The sequence below is a fragment of the Phyllostomus hastatus genome, unplaced genomic scaffold (genome assembly GCF_019186645.2).
Source record: "Phyllostomus hastatus isolate PE091 unplaced genomic scaffold, TTU_PhHast_1.1 phas_contig_1286, whole genome shotgun sequence".
NCBI lineage: Eukaryota > Metazoa > Chordata > Mammalia > Chiroptera > Phyllostomidae > Phyllostomus > Phyllostomus hastatus.
Window position 1 is genome coordinate 27,442 of NW_025333567.1, and position 11,156 is coordinate 38,597.

The following is an 11,156-nucleotide window of genomic DNA, read 5'->3' on the forward strand; positions in this document are numbered from 1 at the left end:
GCTCTGGCCATGTGGCCCTGGGTGACGCTCCTGACTCCCAGGCCTCAGGTCCTTCTCTCCCAGAGGGGCCGGGGTCCGCATCATGGTGACAGCGTGAGGGTCGGGTGAAGTGGTGGTGGGGAGACCCCTGCCCCTGTCTGGTCTGCGGCAGGAGCTCAGAGGACCGTCCCCGTGGTTCTGTGCAGACTGACCCTTGTTCCCACTGGACATCACTCCTTTCACTCCCAGGGGGCAGAACAGGAACACGAGATTCTCCCCCCACCACTTTCCCCCTGTGGAGTCCCGCCCTCTGGTACCTGGGGCCCCTCACAAGGCATGACCCTCCCCCAGTGACCTCCCTCAAGCAGCCCCCCTGGTAAAGTGCTGCTTTTCTCTTTGAACTCAGAGGCCTCCTCCTCGCCACCTGTGATAGCAGAGGGAATGCTCTCATCTCTGGGCACCCCCCTTGCCGAGGCTCCAGCTGCCCCCGGGGGGAATGCTGAAGACCCCCACCCCCACACTGAGGGCAGGACACCCCTCTGTGGGACATTGGGATGGGGGTGCCTGGGGTCACCATTGGCCCAGACTCGTAGAATGCGCAGCAGCGAGAGCGGCCCCTGAGGTAGACTAAGGACCTGGCTTATGATGCTGTGTCACTGCAGGTTCAGGGACTGTGACAACAGTGTGCTCTCCGGGGGCTGTGGACAGCAGGGGAGGCTGTGCATGAGTGGGGTCGGGGGCTCGGGACATCTCTGTACCTTCCCTCGGTTTTTCTGTGAGCCTAAAACTGCTCTAAAAAGTAAGTCATTTTAATAAGGTAACAGAAATGATATATTTGACTTTATAAAAATTTGGTTTTCTTTATGGCAAAATATTCTCATTATTCTCTTGTGTATTCCCAAATACTCAGTTTCTTTGATCAGATCTACTCAATCATTTAAAAATATTTCCTTTCTCCTCATTGAAATGATTCATGAGTCCAATCCCTTCTTTCATATAAATATATATTAAATATACATATTTTATAGTCTGTGTGCAATAATCCCAGTATGGAAAGGCTTTGTGAGTCCCATTCCACTCTGTTTTTCTCCTACTGTCTCTCTCTCTCAGTGGCTTGTTTCTTGTTTTGGTTTCCTTTTGCCTGTTAGCTTTTACATTTTAGATGTGATCATGTATTTCTTGAACTTTTCTGAGAAAGTTCTCCTTTAGAGAAGACTTACATTCCCATCAGCAGCTGCCAAGGGGACCACATTCATTTTATTATAATGATTATTATTTATCTCCAAAGAAGGACTTTTTTTCCATTGCTTTCAGAGAGAGGGGAAGGGAGAGAGGGAAGGAGAGAGAGAAAAATCAAAGCGAGGGAAAAGCAGTGACCTGCTGCCTCCTTCCTGCGCCTGGACCGGGACTGTGTGCATCCCAGCTGGGGAACCTCACATGCCCCAGCCAGGAAGTGATCCCACAACCTGGGGTGTGGCCAGACAGGGAATCAAACCCACCACATTTTGGTTATAGAATGAGATTCCATCCAACTGAGCTTACCAGTTGGGGCAGCACAGTCATTTTAGGCGACGTATTTTTTTTCTTTTTTAAAAATGTCTATGGAATTTATGGGGGGTGACGCTGGTCAATAAAATTATATTGGTTTCAGGTGTACCGTTCTACAACACATCATCTGTGTGTTGCATTGTCTGTTCACCACCCAACATCATCTCCTACTGTTACAGGGGTGCAGCCAGAGGGGGCCCCAAATAGGGATTTGTAATGGGGTCCAGAACTCAGGGTGTCCAAGAAATATTAGAAAAATATATATATGATGTCCTCACCCTCCACCAGTCTGAGCTGAGAGATGGGACACATGGAGCAGGGCCATGGAGAGCTGTTTTGTATAGCAACAGCTTTGCAGCTAACCTCTGGCGTCGTTGTTTACAATATCTGTAACCTTTAGCTGGTTTCACAGATATGTTACACAGCTGTGGCCATGCTTTGGGGTAGGGGGATGCAAGTGACTTCCACCAAAGATGTAACTGGGAGGCAACTGCCCCTGGTTGTAGAGCCTGTGTGACAGCTTGCAGATGATTGTCTCCACACCACACGACCATGCCTACCCGGACTTACTATGGAAGAAGACAGGAATGCAGGCAGGTGGACTGATTGTGGGAGGAGTCAGAAATGGGGCTGCTGAGGAAGATTAGTGCAGGGATTTAAACCCAGGGTCAGCAGCCATACCGAGAGGGACCACACAGCTTTGGCAGAGTAGGTTAGGATCATGGACCATTGGGGTGCTCATTTTTCCACGTGGCTTAGGAAGCAGGAGAGACTTTGCCTGGAAGGAAAGGGGTGAAAGGACTCTTGCTGGTGGGTCATGAGAAGGTGCCACATGGCTCTGGATTAACTGGAGATTGTGGTGGCGACACAGCGGGTGGTGCCAGAACCGAGGGGCTGCCTGAACCACAGACTTTTGCTTCTTTGCCTGAGATACTGTACCCTGGACTGGGCAAAGGGGAGAAGAAAGAACTGTGTGCATCTCTGGGTATTCTACAGAATTTTGGTACTTTAGTGAAGACATTAAGTCATTACTCTAAGTCTATATAACTTTTAAATAAATAATTCCTTCCCTTTTCACCAGTCTCTGGCATTGAGAGATGTCTTTCCTCTGGCAGTGGTCAAAGCGAACCTAGAAGATAGGGGGGAACCCTTGTTGAAAAGGGGGGATCCTTCTGGTAATAGTAGATCGTTCACTCCACCCGGATCTCTTCTGTAACACTACCACCACCATTTATCCCCCTTTACTGTTCTCTCTGTGCGCGTCAGATTCTATTTTGTTTGTGTTGCTCATTACATTCCACATGTGAGTGAAATCGTGGTATTTATTTCCTCTGACCAGTTCATCTCACTTGGCTTAATGCTCCCCAGGACCATCCGTGCTGTCCCAAAAGGGAAGATTTTGTCTGTTTTTATTCCCAGTTGGTATTCCATTGTGCAAATATACCACAGCTTTTTATCTACTCATCTACTGATGGGCACTGGGGCTGTTTCTAAAACTCAGCTATTCTGAATAACATTGTGATGAACATAGAGGTGCAAAAACATAAATCTTTTAATAATTAACCACCTCAGTCCTCGCCAAGTGGCTCAGTGGGTTGGAGGGTCCTCCCATCACCAAGAGGTCTTGGGTTTGATTCCTGAGCAAGGCATGTCCCTAGGTTGTGATTTTGATCCCCAGTCAGGGCATGTACAGGAGGCAATTGATTGATGTTTCTGTCTCACGTCAATGTTTCTCTTTCTCCCCCTCCCTTTCTCTCACTCTTAAAAACAAAATCAATAAATATATCCTTGGACAAGGATTAAGAAAAAAATTCACCATGCAGAATTACCGTCTGCTACTTCCTAGCCCTGGGTGGGGTCTCAGAAGGGCCAGGTCCCCAAGTTCTCCCCCTTCCTCCCAATCCTCTGCCACCAGTGACCCCAGATGGCCAGTCCATCTGGCCATTCTCCATGACCATCACCACAGCCACCACCACTCTGACTTGGGAATTCGGGGCGTCACCTCCCCTGGCTGTACCTGCCCACACAGGAGGAAGCTGGCGGGCCTTTGACCCCCTCCCTGCAGGAGAGACCAGGCTGGACCCTCGCACAGGGCTCCCCTGGAGGCTCAGGCTCTCAGAGGGTGAGGGATAAGCGAGGAACCCGTCCACGCTGCTACCAAAGGGGGCCGTGCGCCGACTCCCAGGCTGAGATGTCAGCCTCCATGTGGGGGTTCCAGAAGGGGCCGTGCCTGCCTGGTTGCTGCCAGGCTCCCTCTGGGTCAGGGGCCCAGCTCTGTGAGGCCCAACAAGCAGGAGGCTGAAATGCAGGAGGAGGCTTCTCACCTGGTGCAGTCTAAGGCCCCCCAACAGGAGAGGGAGCTTGGGGGTCAGATCCTGTGAGTGCTGTGACCACTGGCCTCTAATCCCAGGCAGCAAATCTCCCTGGGACAAGACCCAGGCTGTCAGCAGCTCTGGAGGGACCAAAGGTCAGTGCCAGCTCCACCCCACCCCCAAGTGTCTCAGTAGCAGGGGTGCTGAATGGTGGAGGTCGTTCACCCATTACCCCCTCCATGTGAACCTGCCTCTGAAGTCAAGCCTAAGATGCATCGGCAGAGCTGATTGGCCTAGTGAGGTCACCTGACCCATCAGCTACCAATTACCACCCTGAGCCAGGCTGCAGTGAGCTGAGCCAGTCAGAGTCTCTCTCAGGAACTTGAACCCGGACCAGGCGCTGCAGGCTTTGCAGGACATGCAGTTGAACTGATGTAGGAGGAGAAGGCCCAGCATGGTGGGGGCCATAATGGTACTGATTGTTTCTGGAACCGAGAGACACAGAGTAACAGGAGGAACTGCGAGCCTCAGTCACAGGTTGTGGGTCACGTGCGTGGCCAAGACTCTTCCTCTCAGTTCCAGCTGCTGAGGTCCTGGCCCCTGGCAGGGCAGTGCTTCCTGGTCTTGTCCACCCCAGGTGTGCCTGCCCTGCCCCTCCTGCATCCTCAGGCCATAAAAAGAGCATTCACCCCTCCCCCCGCCCACAGAGATACCTGAGAAAAGCACTGAATGGCCCCAGGGCTCGGAGCAGGCAAGCAGGCTGCCCCACTGCCCTTGGCATCATCGGGTATAGGATGAGCTGTGGAAGGGCCTGGCCACCCTGCCTGGCTTCAACCTCAAAGACAGGGCAGACCTGAGCTTGGGGGACTATGGAGCATCCCTGGGAGCTGGCTTCCTCCTTCCTAAACCAGAGGACATGAGTTCTTCTCATGGACCACGGGTGTTCAGATGTCCCTGCAAGACTCAGGATGGGGCGGACCGGTGCAGGGCAGACATCCAGGTCCTAGTCCCAGCTTCCCCCACTGGCTTGTGGTCTAGAAACTGTCACCGGTCCCCTCTGAGCCAGAGCCGGGGGGACCTCAGCACGCTACAGTGACATTTCTTAAAAAGTAGGAAAGGCGGCCAGTGAGCAAGATGAGGCCTGACCTGCAAACCCAGTGCCCCACTCACTACGTGGCCTCAGACAAGTCCCTCTCTTGTCACGGTTCTTTTATCAGTTACAGATTGAAGGCACTGGATGAGGTGATGTCCACACTCCCCCAGCTCTAAGCTCTCTGATTGGCTTCTAAAGGAGACCTCAGCCTCCTGCTCACCCAGGCTTCCAGGGAAGCTGGAATGAGAAGGCAACTCCGTGGGCCCTGGAACCGTTGGGGAGGCAGATGAGTTTCATCCTCTTGCCAGTAGAGGGCGTCCTCTCCTAAACTACTGGGAGCTACTTGCACATGTCAGCAATTTACCTTAGGATGCCTATTTACCCAAAAGAGATGAAAATGGATGTTCACACGTATAAAACAGACCTGTATGGGAATACTTACTATGGCTCTAATAATGACTGTCAAAAATAAAAAATTGGAGTTCTGGCCAAGATGGAGGCATAGATAGATACGCTTCACTTCCTTGCTGAGCCAAAAGAAGGACAGCAACCAATTTAGAAACAAAAACAACCAGAACTGCCAGAAAATAGAACTGCCGGGAAGTCCGACAGCCAAGGAGCTGATGAAGAAACATTGGCCCAGACTGGTGGGAGGGGCGGGGACTGGAGCTGGGGCAGAGAGGATGCCAAGCAAGGCGGCAGCTGTGGGCTGGGCAGTCCCACATTCCCATGTGGATAAACCGGGAGGAACAAGTGGGGATCGAGACAGGCCGAGCAACCCAGGGTCCCAGCGCAGGGAACGAAAGCCTCAAAACCTCTGACTGAAAACACCTGTGAGGGTTGAGGAAGCTGGAGAAACTCCCGGCCTCACAGGAGAGTTTGTTGAGAGACCCACAGGGTCCTAGAACACACACAAACCTGGGAATCAGCACCAGAAAGGGTACAGCCACTTGTGAGAGGTGAGGGAGGTGACTGAAATCGGGGAGAGAGCCAAGCAAGGGACATTGTTCCTTCTCTTACCCCTCCCCCACACACAGCGCCACAAAGCAGGGACTTGGTTGCCCCACCCTGGTGAATACCTAAGGCTCAGCCCCTTCCTACATAACAGGCAAGCCATGACAAAGAAATATGGCCCAAATGAAAGAACAGATCAAAACTCCAGAAAAACAACCAAGCGATGAAGAGATAGACATCGTATTTGATGCAGAGTTCAAAACACTGGTAATCAGGACGCTCACAGAAATGGTTGAATAGGGTTCCAAAACAGAGGAAAGAGTGAAGGCTACACACAGTGAAATAAAGGGAACCAACAGTGAAGGGAAAGAAACCAGGACTCAAATGAAAGATTTGGAACAAAAGGAAGAAATAATCATTCATTCAGAACAGAATGAAGAAACAAGAATTCAAAAAATGAGGAGAGGCTTAAGAACCTCTGGGACAACTTTAAATGTTCTAACATCTGAATCATAGGGGTGCCAGAAAGAGAAGAGGAAGAGCAACAAATTGAAAATTTATTTGAACAAGAATAAAGGAAAACTTCCCAAATCTGACAAAGAAACTAGATATGCAAATCCAGGAACCTCAAAGTGCCCCAAGGAATTTGGTTCCAAGGAGGAACACACCAAGACACATCATAATTACATTAGCCAAGATGAAAGATAAGGAGGGAATCTTAAAAGCAACAAGAGGAAAGGAGACAGTTACCTACAAAGAAGTACCCATTAGACTATCAGCTGATTTCTCAAAAGAAACCTTGCAGGCAAGAAGGGGCTGGAAAGAAGTATTCCAAGTCATGAAAGGCAAGGACCTACCTCCGACAGCTATCCAGCAAAGGTATCATTTAGAATGGAAGGGCAGGTAAAGTACTGCCCAGATAAGGTCAAGTTAAAGGAGTTCTTTATCACCAAGCCCTTATTAGGTAAACTGTTAAATGGATTTATCTTTATTAAGAAAAAGAGGACCAAAACTATGAATAATAAAATGACAACAAACTCACAACTATCAATAACTGAACTTAAGAAAATAAATAGTCTAAGAAAACAACGAGAACAGGGAGAGAATCACAGAAATGGAGATCATGGGGAGGGTTATCAGTGAGGGAGGGGAGAATGGGGGTGGAAGGTACAGGGAATAAGAAGCATAACAGGTAGGCACACAGTTGATGGGGTGGGGGTTAAGAATAGAACAGAAAACGAAGCCAAAGAACTTTCACGTCCGACCCACGGACATGAACTAAGGGGGAGAAGTGCTAGAGGGAAAGAGAGTACCAAGAGGAGGGGCATAAAGGGGAGAAATAATGCAACAATTGTAACAGCACAATCAAAAAATAAACTAAAAAATAAAATGCAAAAAAAAATTTAAAACCACCCAAGGTCCTTCAGCTTGTGAACAGAGAACAGGTGATCTCACTAGGCCAGTCAGCTCTGCCGATGCAGCTTAGGCTAGACTGCAGAGGCAGGTTCACTCGGAGGGGTAATGGGTGAGCCACCTCCACCTTTAAGCACCCGTGCTACTGGGGCACTTGGGGGTGGGGTGGAGCTGGCACTGACCTTTGGTCCCTCCAGAGCTGCTGACACCCTGGGTCTTGTCCCAGGGGAGATTTGCTCCCTGGAATTAGAGGCTGGAGGTCACCACACTCACAGGGTCTGACCCCCAAGCTCCCTCTCCTGTTGGGGGGTCTTAGACTGCACCAGGTGGGAACCCTCCTCCTGCGTGTCAGCCTCCTGCTTGTTGGGCCTCACAGAGCTGGGCCCCTGAACCGGAGGGAGCCTGGCAGCAACCAGGCAAGCACGGGCCCTTCTGGAACCCCCACATGGAGGCTGACATCTCAGCCTGGGAGTCGGCGCATGGCCCCCTTTGGTAGCAGTGTGGATGGGTTCCTCGCTTGTCTCTCAGCCTCTGAGAGCCTGAGCTTCCAGGGGAGCCCTGTGCGAGGGTCCAGCCTGGTCTCTCCTGCAGGGAGGGGGTCAAGGGCCTGCCAGCTTCCTCCTGTGTGGGCAGGTACAGCCAGGGGAGGTGACGCCCGAATTCCCAAGTCAGAGTGGTGGTGGCTGTGGTGATGGTCATGGAGAATGGCCAGATGGAGTGGCTGCTCAGTAGGGTCGCTGGTGGCAGAGGATGGGGAGGAAGTGTGAGAAGTTGGGGACCTGGACCTTCTGAGACCTTGCCCAGGCCACACTAGGAAGTAGCGGAGGGTAATTTTGCATGGTGAATTTTTTTCTTAATCCTTGTCCGAGCATATATTTATTGATTTTGCTTTTAAGAGCCACAGTTTGGGAAGGAGAAAAAGAGTAACATCAATCAATTGCCTCCTGTACATGCCCGGACCGGGGATCAAAATTACAACCTAGGGACATGCCTTGCTCAGGAATCAAATCCAAAACCTCTTGGTGATGGGACGACCCTCCAACAAACTGAGCCACCTGGCGAGGCCTGAGGTGGTTAATTTTTTAAAAGATTTATTTTTTTTGCACTTCTATGTTCATCACAAAGTTATTCATAATAGCTGAGATTTAGAAATAGCCCAAGTGCCCGTCAGTAGATGAGTAGATAAAAAAGCTGTGGTATATTTGCACAATGGAATACCAACTGGGAATAAAAAAAGAAAGAAATCTTCCCTTTTGGGACAGCATGGATGGTCCTGAAGAGCATTAAGCCAAGTGAGATGAGCTGGTCAGAGGAAACAAATACCACGATTTCACTCACATGTGGAATGTAATGAGCAACACAAACAAAGTAGAATCTGACGCCCACAGAGAGAACAGACTGACCGCTGTCAGAGGGGAAAGGCTGGGCAGGGCTGGAGTGCAGAGGGTGGTGACCAGAGGGGAAGGGAGGGGAGGGGAGGTAGGAGAGGGTAAAGGGGGATAAATGGTGGTGGTAGTGTTACAGAGCAGACCTGGGGGGCGTGAACGATGTACTATTACCAGAAGGATCCCCCCTTTTCAACAAGGGTTCCCCCCTATCTACTAGGTTCGCTTTGCCCACTGCCAGGGGAAAGACGTCTCTTAATACCAGAGACTGGTGAAAAGGGAAGGAATTCTTTATTTAAAAGTTATACAGACTTAGAGTAATGACTTAATGTCTTCATTAAATTACCAAAATTCTTTAGAATACCCACAAATGGACAAGGTTCTTTCTTCTTCCCTTTGCCCAGTCCAGGGTACAGTATCTCAGGGAAAGAAGCAAAAGTCTGTGGTTCAGGCAGCCCCTCGGTTCTGGCACCATCCGCTGTGTCGCCACCACAATTTCCAGTTAATCCAAAGCAATGTGGCACCTTCTCATGAGCCACCAGCAAGAGTCCTTTCACCCCTTTCCTTCCAGGCAAAGTGTCTCCTGATGCCTAAGCCACGTGGAAAAGCGGGAGCACCCTAAAGCCACATGGTCCTAACTCTCGCCCAAGCCTTGTGGTCACAACCTACTCTGCCAAAGCTGTGTGGTCCCTCTTGGTATGGCCGCTGACCCTGGGTTTAAATGCCCACCCTAATCTTCCTCTGCAGCCCCATTTCTGACTCCTCCCACAACCAGTCACACCTGCCAACATTCCCTCATTCCTCCAGCTTTACTGGGCTGCCATAGTAAGTCCGGGCAGGCATGGTCGTGTGGTGTGGAGACAATCATCTGCAAGCTGTCACACAGGCTCTGTACCCAGGGGCAGTTGCCTCCCAGTTACATCTTGGGTAGAACTCACTTCCATCTCCCTGGCTCAAAGCATGGCCACAGCTGTTTAACATATCTGTGAAACCAGCTAAAGGTTACAGATACTGTAAAGCGACGATGCCAGAGGTTCGCTGCAAAGCTGTTGCTGTACCAAACAGCTCTCCATGGCCCCTGCTCCATGTGTCCCATCCCTCAGCTCAGACTGGTGGAGGGTGAGGACATCATATATATATTTTTCTAATATTTCTTGGACACCCTGAGTTCTGGGCCCCATTACAAATCCCTATTTGGGGCCCCCTCTTGGCTGCACCCTGTAACAGTAGACGATGTTGGGTGGTGAACACACAGTCCAACACACAGATGATGTGTTGTAGAACGGTACACCTGAAACCGATATAATTTTATTAACCAGTGTCACCCCCATAAATTCCATAGACATTTTTAAAAAGAAAAAGAAAAAGAAAGAATATTTTGTGTAAAATGATTGTGCTGCCACAACTGATAAACTCGGTTGGTTGGAGTGTCATTCTGTAACCAAAATGCAGTGGGTTTGATTCCCTGTCTGGCCACACACCTAGGTTGCAGGTTCAATTCCTGGCTGGGGTGTGTGAGGTTCCCCAGCTGGATTGCACACAGTCCCAGTCCAGGTGCAGGAAGGAGGCAGCAGGTCACTGCTTTTCACTCACTTTGATTTTTCTCTCTCTCCTTCCCTCTCTCCCTTCCCCTCTCTCTAAAAGCAATGAAAAAAAAAAGTCCTTGTTTGGGCATAAATACTAATAATTATAATAAAATGAGTGTGTCCCCTTGGGAGCTGCTGATGGGAATGTAAGTCTTCTCTAAAGGAGAACTTTCTCAGAAAAGTTCAAGAAATACATGATCACATCAAAAATGTAAAAGCTAACAGGCAAAAGGAAACCAAAACAAGAAACAAGCCACTGAGAAAGAGACGGTAGGAGAAAAACAGAACTGAATAACTCACAAAGCCTTTTCATATTGGGATTATTAGACACAGACTATAAAATAGGTATATTTAATATATATTTATATGAAAAAAGGGATTGGACATGTGAATCATTTCAATGAGGGGAAAAGGAATATTTTTAAATGATTGAGTAGATCTGATAAAAGAAACTGAGTATTTGGGAATACATAAGAGAATAATGAGAATATTTTGCCATAAAGAAAACCAAATCTTTTAAAGTCAAATATATCATTTCTGTTACCTTATTAAAAAGACTTACTTTTTAGAGCAGTTCTAGGCTCACAGAAAAACCAAGGGAAGGTACAGAGATGTCCCGTCCCCCCAACCCCCACTCATGCACAGCCTCCCCGCTGTCCACAGCCCCCGGAGGGAGACACTGTTGTCACAATCGCTGAACCTGCAGTGACACAGCATCATAAGCCAGGTACTTAGTCTACCTCAGGGGCCGCTCTCGCTGCTGCGCATTCTACGAGTTTGGGCCAATGGTGACATCACGCACCCCCATCCCAGTGTCCCACAGAGGGGTGTCCTGCCCTCAGTGTGGGGGTGGGGGTCTTCAGCGTCCCCCCCGGGGGCAGCTGGA